The sequence below is a fragment of the Scomber japonicus genome, chromosome 24 (assembly GCF_027409825.1).
Source record: "Scomber japonicus isolate fScoJap1 chromosome 24, fScoJap1.pri, whole genome shotgun sequence".
NCBI lineage: Eukaryota > Metazoa > Chordata > Actinopteri > Scombriformes > Scombridae > Scomber > Scomber japonicus.
Window position 1 is genome coordinate 15,517,026 of NC_070601.1, and position 12,398 is coordinate 15,529,423.

Sequence of the window (12,398 nt, forward strand, 5' to 3'; positions counted from 1 at the left end):
ACACTTGCATAATTCAGTATTAGCCTGCTGCTGCTGCCGTCTCTTCCTTTTTTCTGTGCAGACACAAACCCAGCTAATGAACGCCCCCCTGTCCAGCACACACACACACACACACACACACACACACACACACATACATATATATATCTTTATAGGAAACACTTGAGAATGTGCATACATGTCTGTCCATCATTCTTTCTCTCATTCCTTTGCAGCAGAGGATGAAGATAGTAATCAAATACAGATTTTGGGCATATGTGTATTACATACTGTACAGTGCATACAGTGTGTGTGTGTGTGTGTGTGGGTGTGTGACCCCACTGCTGGCTGTATTTATGTTAGTGCCCGGGTCTGTGTTCACCAGGTTGAATGTATATTTAGTTACAAAGTCTCACCATTTATAAATAACCTGCAGACATGAAGCTGCTGCTGGAGAAACGATTGGTTTGACTGTATCTCAGCTCAACAGTCTCAGTGGATTTAATTCATGGAGGTATGGAAGCCCAAACTGTCAAAATAACAGAATGGGAGATTACATTTTTTTTTTTTTTTTAAATGAGGTTAATATAAATTTGCAAAATGATATCAGAAGCTAATTTGTGAAATCTTTAGTCAATTAATCTATTATCAACTATTAAATAAATTGCCAAATATTAGTAATAATAGTCTTTTTTTTTTCTTTCTTTTTTGAAAAAATGTTCAGGATTCGCTGAAAATCCAGCTTCCCAAATGGGAATATTTACACCTCTATGACAGAGTAAACAGAATACCATTGGGTTGTAGACTGATGGTCATATGATCAACATATTAAACAATTTGTCAACTTTTTATTGATCAGACAACTAATCAAAATCAACTAAATAGTCAATAATAAAAATAATTGTTAGTTTCAACCATACCTGTGATGTTAAGCTTGACTTAACTCACTCAAACTAGCTTTATCATTAACTATAATTATTTTTCAAGGTGCTATCATCAATATGTATTCAAATCTACTCCTAAAATCAAAAACTGTTCATGCAGGCTGTTGTAAAGACTAGAAATGAAGGATCATGAATAGAGAGGATCCAGATGATCTTGTAAACTCTTGAGTAAAAAAAAACTTCAACGCAAATAGTCAAGTTAAATAATTCAGAGTAAGAACACATTAAATGTCACTCCTCAGAATGTTAGGTTGGGCCTGGACTCAAGTTTTGATACAAATGTCAGTTGATTTCTACATAGCACAGTCATTGGGATATTTTGGATTTGTGGGGAAGATGCCAAAATCAGGAGTGTGTACCTTTTTAAAAAAAAAATGTCTGGTCAAAATGAGGACGCCTTGTGGCAGCAGCGACTCACCTAAAACATTTTAGCTTATGATCTCACACACTTCAATCAAAACCCTGAATAGATGACCACACATGCTAACAGCCTTAGAGACGGCAGGGCAGTGATGAGTCAGCTCTGTGATCCATCAATCCACTCACTGTCTCCTCTGTGTGTTTGTGAAAGCATTTATGAGTGGAGGGGCGACTTTACCTGTGTGTGTGTGTGTGTGTGTGTGTGTGTGTGTGTGTGTGTGCGTGTGCACGTGTGCAGCTCGGCGCCAGTGCCCCCTTCCCCACCGACCACTGTCTCATCTTCCAGAGTGGAATACTACATGACTTTGTTCAAAAAGAGATTGCTGGGACAGACTGCTGTGATCCTCAGATCTTCACAGTTCTGTGGATAAATAATATCACAGCATGCAGATACAATGGATCATTATGTTATGTGACATGTATGAGAAATGACTTCTGTCATGAGTTTAATGGTGTCTTCTAACTGGCCTCTTTCTTCTTTCCATCATAGCTAAAATATAATTATAGATTTGAATGATTATTAGACATTATTATTATTATTATTATTATTATTAGACATATTAGGTGTAATTACATCAAGAGTATTTATGTTGTGTTATGTCACGCTAATGTGGAAGTGCAGTAACACATACTGATTCCAGGCTTAAAAATCATATTGGATGATTCAGTCATGGCTAATTCTACATAAAGAATTGAAGTAATGCAACCGTTTAAGTATTTACTTTAAATAATATAAAAATAATAATATAAAAATTACATTACAGTCCAGTGGAAAGTGACATCCAGTCCACTTTCCAAGTGAAAGCTAGTCAGCCTTCAGGTTGATTATTTCAAATCACATTAAGAGTATTTATATTGTGTTATGTCATGGTAACGTGGAACTGACTCCTTTTTTTAGTGCAGTATCACATATAAGCTGTGTCCCAATTCATGGGCTGCATCCTTAGAAGGATGCGGCCTTCCAAGGCGACTCCTTCAGAGCATTCACCGTTGTTAAATGAGACAATCTAGCCTTCGGAGGATTTCCTGGTTGCGTCACCAGATGTTCCCGCCCTTACCCTTACGTCACAATTTCTGCCACCCAGGCCCACGAAAGTAAGAGATAAAGAACAAAAGGAAGGAAGGAAATGAATATTTTTGATTTTATTTTCATAGTAGTGGTGTATCCTCCCAAAAAGAGGGATTTGTAGGGTGCATTTGAAGGAGCCTTTGAATTTAGACAGCCTTCGCTCAGCGTTGTGACGTAATTGGCCTTCAAATACGTCCTTCTAAGGATGCAGCCCCTGAATTGAGACAGCTGTATAGATTCCAGGCTAAAAAAAATCATATTGTATGATTCAGTCAGTGTTAATTCTACATACAAATTGAAGTGATGTAACCTTTCAGTATTTATAACATATTAAGTAATCTAAAAATCATATTACAGTCCAGTGGGGAATGAGTCAGCATTAACGTTAGTAAGCTATGCTAACCGCTACTTTCCAAGTGAAAGCTAGTCAGCCTCCAGGTTCAAGTGTGTTTTAACTCCTCTTTTATTAGATTTTTTCACAATGTTCAAGTGTTAAAACACTGAAGGAGGTTTTCCTCACTGTAATCATTCTTCCTCATCATACTGGCTATTAAAAATATCTATCTCCTTCAAATGTGCTTACGTTAGCCCCAGTGTGTCCACAGAATGTTTTTTAGCATCAAGTTTATGTTTTCTTGGACAGTGTTTCTCTGTTGAACTGTGGTGGAAGTAGAGTAACAAAAAGAGGGACTTTGCCACTAAAATTTGGCTTTTCTTACCTTCTCTGCTAAACTATTACAAAAATAAGACTTGTCTACATGTGTGCTGTAAAGTTATTCTCATATGTGCTTTTAGCTGTGTGTGATCCCATGCATATTGCCTGTTAACATTATGTAATGTAAAGTTATGGTTATGGAGGATTTGGAAGTGTAGGCTATGCTAGGTACTGAATGAATGAACTAAATAGTTTTGACTACAGGATCATAGATGCACATTGATTTGACTGATTTATTTTAATGTGCAATAAAAAATACACACATGTGACACGCATTGCTGTGTCACATGTGCCTGTGGTAAAATGAGCTAGTAATTTGAATCATTCTTAAACAGATTGTACTCTATTGTTTCTTTACACAGTGTTTACCTGTTGTTGGGCCACACAGCCACATGTAAATAAAAAAATAAACCAGACGTTTCAAAGAAAGCGAGCAGTGGCTTCTGTGGTCAGTGTGGTAGTTTCAGCTGATCATAATGAACACGCTGTACTGCAGCTGAAGCACCTCACTGCTCCGTGATTTATAACTCTGACTGTGTGCTTATTGACACAAATGGGGGATAAGCTCCTCAGCCTTTATTAAAGTTTATCTAATGTTAAAATGAGTCTTCAGCAGTGTGAGTTAGTGATGTCTAGTGAGGCTCCACCATGGTCATTTTTGCACAACATCTTCCAAGGACTGTGTTTCCTTGTTGTGTAGATATCAATATCGTAAATCAATATCTGCTCTGAGATGTCAGTCAACCAATGATAGTAAAGCACACAGCTTTTTCTGTGCAAATAATTTCTTTTTTCTTTTTTTTTCGGGCAGTTTCCTTCATGGAAGTTACAAGGCAAGGCAGTTTTATTAATATAGCACATTTCATACACAATGGCAACTCAATGTGCTTTACATAAAACAGAAACATTAAAACATACAATTAACCCTCCCCCCACAATAAAAACAAAGTACAGAAAAATAGAAAGACATACATAAAATGCTAGAATAGAGCATTAAATATAAGATTGCAGCATAAAATTATAAATTAGCTTTAAAATCATTAAAAGGACATAGAGTGCAAATGAAAGATTAAAATGTAAAGTGCTTTAAAAGAGCTCAATCATAAGCACAGGAGAAGAGAAGTGTTTTTAACCTGGATTTAAAAATGTTCACAGTTGGGGCTGATTTCAGTTCTGCTGGTAGTTTGTTCCAGTTGTGTGCAGCATAACAGCTAAAAGCTGCTTCACCATGTTTAGTTTGAACTCTGGGCTCAACTATCTGACCTGACAAGCAGATAGAAGCTGATGAATCAACCTTTCCTCTCCTGCAGTTGACTGAGGTGACACAGCATAGATTTCCAGTAGACTCCAACACCAAATGTCATTTCAGTCACTACAACCAGCCTGAAACAGCCGTGACCCTCTCCTATGTAGAAAAAAATGAAGACTTTTTATGATAATTTGAAAGATTTGTCCAAAATCAGTTTTTATCCTCATGAACACACACAGCTACACAGTAACTGCAGTATCATTCTAGTTTTTAGAGGAGTATGTGCATTGAGGAATGAATGTGGTGCTCAGCACAGGCTCATACTTTAAGTGTTTGGTGTTAAACGACTGGTGTGACCAGTGCAGAGTTTTATGTGCATGCCTAATGTGGAATGCTGAGCTGTATGACACTGGCTGACTGAGGTCAAAGGTCATCTCATTGAGGACGTGTGAGATGAGGAGAAGAGAGGAGGTAAGGGGGTCAGAGATGTGGAGAGGGTGGGTGGAGGGGGGCAGAGGATGGGAAGCAGGGGTTTTGTCATAGGTCCTGTATTAATAGCTCAGCCTTTAAGTTTGACCTGGAATGCCAAATGTAAATTAAATTGGAGTAGGCAGCAGTAGAGAAGCAGCAGATCAAATGCTGCTCAGCTCACACCACTTTAAACAGCTGGTAACTTCACTAACTGTCAAAATAATACAACTTTTAATCATTTAAAGCTAAAATCCATCAATTCTACACATAAAAAGCTATGGCTATGGCTCAAAACAGAAACCGTTTACCAACTGAGAAGGTTTAGTTAGTGAAGGAGTGTTGTTTACCTGGCAGGGAGAGTCTAAAGTCTACATCAAGGTCCAAATCAATCTGGATTGGACCATATGTGACTGATCATGTAATTTTATTACCACTTTATTAGGAACACCTGTACAAGGTGCTAATTCTACTGTTTATTGTTTGTGGTAGTAAAAGATGGTGGTGTACTGGAGTGCATTATATTGAAGAGTTCCTAATATTTTGTCCACCCCATTAACAAACACAAGGCATGATTGGTGACCTTACCATAAATTTGGAGCCAATCCTGGTAAATTATCAACTAGTTTGATTCCATGTGTTCCTTGTTGTCAAAATCTGGTGACTACATTACCCATAATGCAACTCAGCTGCAGACAGGTTGGAGATTTGGGCAGCTAATGTAGCCTGGAGGTGTTAGCCTTGAGCAGGAGGTCAGGTAACCTCACTAACTACTTCAAACTTTTACCATCTTCCTGTAAACAACCTCCCCTTTAAGAGCTATTAAATGACACACACTGGAGTTTGTGTTTCTTTATATACATTTTTTCTGAGGCAGAGCTTCCAGACCAGCTGATGGAAACCCCTAATTTGCATTTAGTTTCCACTGCAGTCAGCTGAGTTCATAGTTGCTGGACAGCTGGATGGAAACATGGCTGCAGAGCTCCAGCTGCAGATTGAAGCTGTGTGGTAATGCAGCGGATTAGAAGAGGCATTCAGTAAATACCCCACCCCTTACCACCCCCCCCATTCTGTTTTAATCCTGCTGCTGGATCAAGGACACTTACCTCCTGAGAGCTGTGTGTGTGTGTGTGTAGCAGGGTTTTAATTTGGGTGACTCTGAGGGTGGAGTGTGGTAGTTTTTGGTGTGTGAGTGTGCTTAAATACAAAGCAGCCAGTCATGTAGTATCATTTTGACTCTGCGTGCGTGCGTGCGTGCGTGCGTGCGTGCGTGCGTGCGTGCGTGTGTGTGTGTGTGTGTGGAACAAGTGGCTCGAAACTCTGCCAATAGCACCATGCTCAGCAGTGGCCTCTGCCCTAAGCTATTTATAAAACTATGTGGCCAGATGTGTGGGCATGAAGAAGTGTGTGCGTGTGTGTGTGTGAGAGAGAGAGAGAGTCTGGTTCAATATTAAGAGTTTTATTGTAGCATGGATCACATAATTGTAGCTATAAAAACACAGTTAATTCCATAAAGAAATAAACTGAAGGAGTTCATGTCGAAAGGTAAAATAAATCACAGCGTGTGTGAACACTCCACCTTCAACTTTTCCATCACTGTTTTACCAAAGATTAGATCATGTGATGGTGTTTTGGGTAAATTTTGAGCTTTAATACAATGTGTGCACAGGATACGTAGTCAAAGCAACATGTTAGCACATGTTCACACACAGTGTTTATTGTAGGATGTAGATAGGATGTGGACTTAAAGCGTAAAAAGCTGTTTTGGGTTGCAGCTCTGTGTGAGCTACTGATACATTGCTTATGTATTTAGCTGTGTTATTAAATCAGAAGTGTATCTGTGAGACCAGACCACACAGAAAGCTCTCTGTGAATCATTTTTGACATCCGTCTCTCACCCATCTCACAAAACAGATGCGCTTTGCATTTCAGACACACACATGTCACCACATAAACCCTTATGTTTTTAATGCAGCAACTCCTTTTTTTATCTAAGTGAAGCATAAACCAGACACTTATTTAAAGGAGACATGTTCTGCATATTTTCAGGTCTATATTTTTTATTCCAGCACTTCACTGGAAGTTTAAAATAAACACCTTATTTATCTTATACAGGCCTTTTACATCGCCCCTCAATTTAGCCTCTGTTTGAGACAGGCCTCCTGTTTCTTAAAGGCCCCCCACCCAATGACCTCACTCTACTCTTGATTGGTTAGTTTCCAGAGCTTGCATCACGACCAACATTTTTTCTTTTCTTGTTCTGTACTCAAAATGTCAACTTCTCAAATACATCTGTACATAATGGAGCTGAATACCCATCTTTAAATATGAGAGTGAACAAATAAAACAAGACACAGGAAAGCAGTAGCAACAACCTTAGCAACCAAGGCTACAGAATGGGTGGTCATATATGGGCATGTGTCACAATCTGACATCAGATCGTTGCCACGTTAGAAAAAAACGTAAGCCAACAAAGCATTGAGAGCAGATTGAAGCCTGACTCTTGACTTGCAGGGAAAATTTCTACAAGTTAACCTCAAGTTTTTGGAACCGTGTTTAACAACCAAAATCATAATAGGATATAAATAGAAACAGAAACCCTGAAAATACATATGTCCCCTTTTTAAAATAGTATTAATCAAAGCACCCAGTATCTTCTGCTCTCACTATGGCTGTACTTCACTGTACAGCATCAAATGAATCAATAAATGAACAATGCAGTGTTCTTCCTGTGTGTTCTTAATGGAGCCGACTTTAAAACTATCCTGTCCAGTACGCTTTGGTCCAGTGATGGCTGGCTGCTGTCCTCTCAGTGTAAGTTACAGTTTTATATATGATATGAAGGAACGCTGAAGAGTCTCTGGATGATTTGGTCTGATAGCTATTTATTGTTGGAAACTCATACAATGGGTCTGACTTCTTTTTCCTCCTGAAAATGAGCAACTGGCCTATTTATAAACCACATTTGCTGTAGGTTGAACGCCTCATTTCCTTTAGCGCTTTTTTAAGATAATGCTCTTGGTAGTCCATGTGAAGAAGAGTTTCCACAGGGCATCGTTTCCATGGAAAGAGAAGCTGCTGTGACAGGCAGGTCTGAGCAGGACATAGTCAGCCTCTCCGTTCTCGTCACGAACCAAATTCGATGTTATAAATGCAGTTTTTTTAAAATTAAAAACTTAAAGTGACACCACTCGCCTTACTTGGAGACGGCTGCTTTGTCAATCAACTTTCTGCTTTGACGTTTAAAAAGGAAAAAAATAAAAAATCACCCTGGAAAAAAAGAGTCTTACATCACTTATATTTTCATAAATCCAATTTTTGTCTGTTTTTAGATGTTAAAACAGGTACAAGTCACATCAGCATCCAGTATGGAGGTATCAGCACTTATACTACCTCTCTCTCTCTCTCTCTCTCTCTCTCTCTCTCTCTCTCTCTCTCTCTCTCTCTCTCTCTACCTCTCTCTCCCTCTCTCTCGCAGCAGCAGCAGTAGCAGCGTTTAGGAAAACTAATTGGGAAGCGTCCGGGAGGAGGGTGTGCCAGCGCGTGAGTGCACATCCGTTTGGTCTTATAATGGCATAAGAAGGATGGGGATGAGGATAAGGATGGGGAGGAGGGAGAGGAAGGAGGAGGGGAGTGGGGGTCGATCATTAGGTTTGACGTGATGGAAGCAGAGACACAGGGGTTTTTTGGCGTATAATCGCCTCTCGTCATGGCAACGAAAGTGTGCGCACGTAAGGTGAGCTAAAAAAAGAGAGATTTAGAAAGAAATGAGAGAGAAGTGCGACGGTGAAAAGAATAGGCGACTAAGTGTTTTGAAAGGTCGACAGGATGTGGTTTTATTTCCATCCATGCAGGAAGTCAGATTGAACCTGTTGACCTGTGAAGTAGCTGCTGCTGTATACAAGTACACCTGCTAATAGAACACATTAATTCATACTGTGTGAGCCATGATAACACGTTTGTATTGTAAGGTGTGTTAAAGTGGAGTAGTTCCAGGTTGGTTTGTGTTAAAGGTTGGATGAGCCTGATGAAGACAGTGTGAGCTTGTGTAGATAGTGTTTCATTGACAGCTGACTCATTCTCCTGCTGTTGTGTTGGACATGTTAGACTGTTTACTGCTGATGATTATTATTAGCTCAGAGTTCATTGACATCATCCAATTCCCATAACCAAGGGTCGTGTCCTAAATCACTCTCCATTCACTACGTAGAGCTAAAAAGAGATGATTCATTTAATTACTGATCAGCAGAAATTACTCAGCAGCTACTTTGATCATTTTTCAGAAAAAATGCAAAAATAATTAGACTTGTTCCAGCCTGTACAATGTGAGAATTTAATGTCATATAAGAAGAAGAAGAAGAAAAAAATTAGAATAAGAATAAACTTTATTTATAGAGCAGCTTTCATACAGATTCAGCTCAAAGTGCTTTACAGAGAAAAAAAATACAATACAATAAAACAACAGCAAATATAAAACAAAATAATAGACAATAGACAATTTGTAAAAAAAAACCCCCCAAAAAACCAACATTTAGTAGAATTAAGTTAAATGACACTTATTAAAAGCCAGATTATTCTATAATATCTTTAGGTAGACTATTCCATCATTTTGGAGCATAATTAAAGAAAGATTAATTCCCTTAGGGGAAATGCAGGTATCCAGTAGCTCATAAAAAACACATTCATAAATAATTGAGAACATATACACCAAAAACGTTGATGTTAAAAACAATAAAAAGAGCAGATTCAAAATGTAACATTAAAATAAAAATTTTAAATCATTATTGCACATTTCCAGTACTACTATAGTGTGCCATGACTATCTATTGATGTTATTGTTCTATTGTTGAATAACTTTGGATTTTGGATTATTAATTGAACAAAATAAGCAATTCTAGGATGTTCAACTCATGCTGTTTAAAATTATAACCTGCTTTTTTCACTCTATTCATTTTAAAGACAAAAACATCAATGAATCAGTAATATTAGTAATGTTAGTTGCAGGTCGAACACTGTATTTATTATTTATTTATTTATGCTGTTTGTGTAAATGAATAATGTTTTTTTTTTACATTTCCAAAAAATCTGAACACCAGAGCTGGAGAGATACAGTATGTTAGAACATGACACATAGAGCCACAATGGCCACATCTGGAAATCCATCAAGTAGCAGAACTTCCCTTTAAATTATGATGTTAACAATGACTCCTTTCCATTAATTGTCCCAGTCAGCCATATCAGTGAGTGGGCTGGAACTGACTCATCTCAGTGGAATGCAGTCATCATTAAAGCTGTTCATGTCACATGTGTTCTCCCTGTTTGACAATCTTAATGTCTGCTGTGAGAATGTATGGAGTAAACAGAGAGGTGAATGATGGAGTGACTGTGGACACAGCTGAGGTGTAATTAACCAGAATAATAGAAAACACCTGTGTGAGTGTACACGACCTTTTTAAATAATGTAGCTTCAGTATGTCACGTCTTTGGGTCCAAGTTGGTTCCTACTGGATATATAAATCTTTACAAACAGCTCATAAATATTGAGTTTCATTATAGTCAAATTGATCACTGTAGTTTCTAGCAAAGGTTTCTCACACAGGAGGAAAGATGCTATTGTTTAGGGACTGTTTTCAGCAGCGGAATAATCCATGTTGTCTGTGTGTTGGTAAATATCTGAGCAAGCATCACATTGATTGCTATGAAACTTTATAGACATTCATGTTCCTCAGAGGATGTATCCTTCATGATTTAGCATCATTATTATTGCATCATATTGTTTTATCTGTTGAACACTTTGGTTTCTTTATAATAAGCGTTATGGTTGATTTGCTTTTATTGTCATGTCATGCACACAATGTCATGACCCTCATTTAAGACACTAAAAGTACACTAAAATATTTTATTACATTGCATTTCATTACAAAATTAGATATTAAAACTTGAATCTGTAAATCTGCTGTAAAGTTCCCTTCCTGAAGTTTTTCATGATCATCCAATCCAAAGACATCAAGATAAATGGACATTTTACTAGACTAGTACTTCCTTTAAGTACTAAAGGACCCTCATTTTCATTTTCACTGAACTCACACAACAAACTAACATGCTGCCCTTTAAGGTTAATAGTAATGTTCCTGAATGTAACTGTGCACATCTGGATTGTTGTCTTTTTTAAATTATACTTCACAAGGTTCCATACCATATCTATTCTTTTGGGGGCAATAAATTATTAACTTTTGTTTATTCCATATTTGAATAGACCATTTTTCTGTCATACAAGAGTAGCGTTTTACTCCACAAAGTAACCTGCTCTGATAAATGAATGACAAATACAGTAAGGATTTCATTCTGAAGTGTTACAGAAGTGTTCACATGGCTGAACATTAACTTTAATCGTTTTTAAACAACACTGGAGCTCTACAACACAATGGAATCAATGAGGCTTTGATACATACACAGTACTTACTAGTGGATGAATCATTTGTGGATTTTTGGTCATTTTATATGATTTGTTGCCAATAAGAACCAACTTTATTATTTAAAGAATTGGTTAAAACATCTGGAAAGAAGCCAATATAAGAAATGATGCTTTAAAACAGCTGTTGTTACTTTTGACTATTTTTATTTAATGAATTGTGAATTTTAGAAATTCTAAATATTACCATCATATACTGACCACCATTCCTTGTCTACCTCTTCCCCCCCTCACCTCTCTCTCTCTCTCCTTTAGGTCTCCAACCTCCCTCCACCCCTGTCCTCCCCGTGGATCATAGGACCGCCCTCTCATCACCCCCCCCCCCACACACACACACCTCCTCCCTCCTCCCTGGACACAGGAGCAGAAGGACTCCTGGATCATCCCTCCTTCCTCATCTCTCTCTCTCTCTCTCTCTCTCTGCCCGTCTCCCACTTCCCTTGATCACAATGGGTGCAGGGATGATTTTTAAAGTACTGTAGCACCCTCGAGCAAGCGTCACTCTGCTGTCAAACATAATATGTGAGAATGGACACGTTGCAGTGTGCTGAGAGGGATGTATCCACACTGATTTAAAGGAAGGGAAGTCCTCCTAACACCTTGAGTGAAGACGAGTGGAAGCTGGAAGCTCTAAAGTGCCTTGCTCAGAGGAACAGCAGCAGGATCAAAGACGTGTGTGGAGAAGAAACCAAAATCCAGCTGTTTTTTAAAAATTAGAGGTGCCTTGGACAGTGCACTTTCTGCCTCAGTATCACTCCATTCCCTCTTCTTTACCTCCATCTTTCTTTACCTCTTCATCTGACCTTTATCGCTCCTTCCAGCTCCACACTCCCTCCTTCCTCTCCCCCTCCCATCCTTGTTTTCTTTCCTTAGCAACCCCCCCGACTAGCCTCCACCATTCGCCCCTCCCTGGCAACGGCTGTCCTCCCCCCCCGCCCCCGCCCCCAGTCATCCTCCCCCGCCCCCTCCACCTCTTCCGCCTCCTCAGCCCCCGCCTCCCCCCACCACCACCACCACCATCATCATCACCACCACCATCATCCTCCTCCTCCACCACCCCACTCCCACCACCACAACCACAA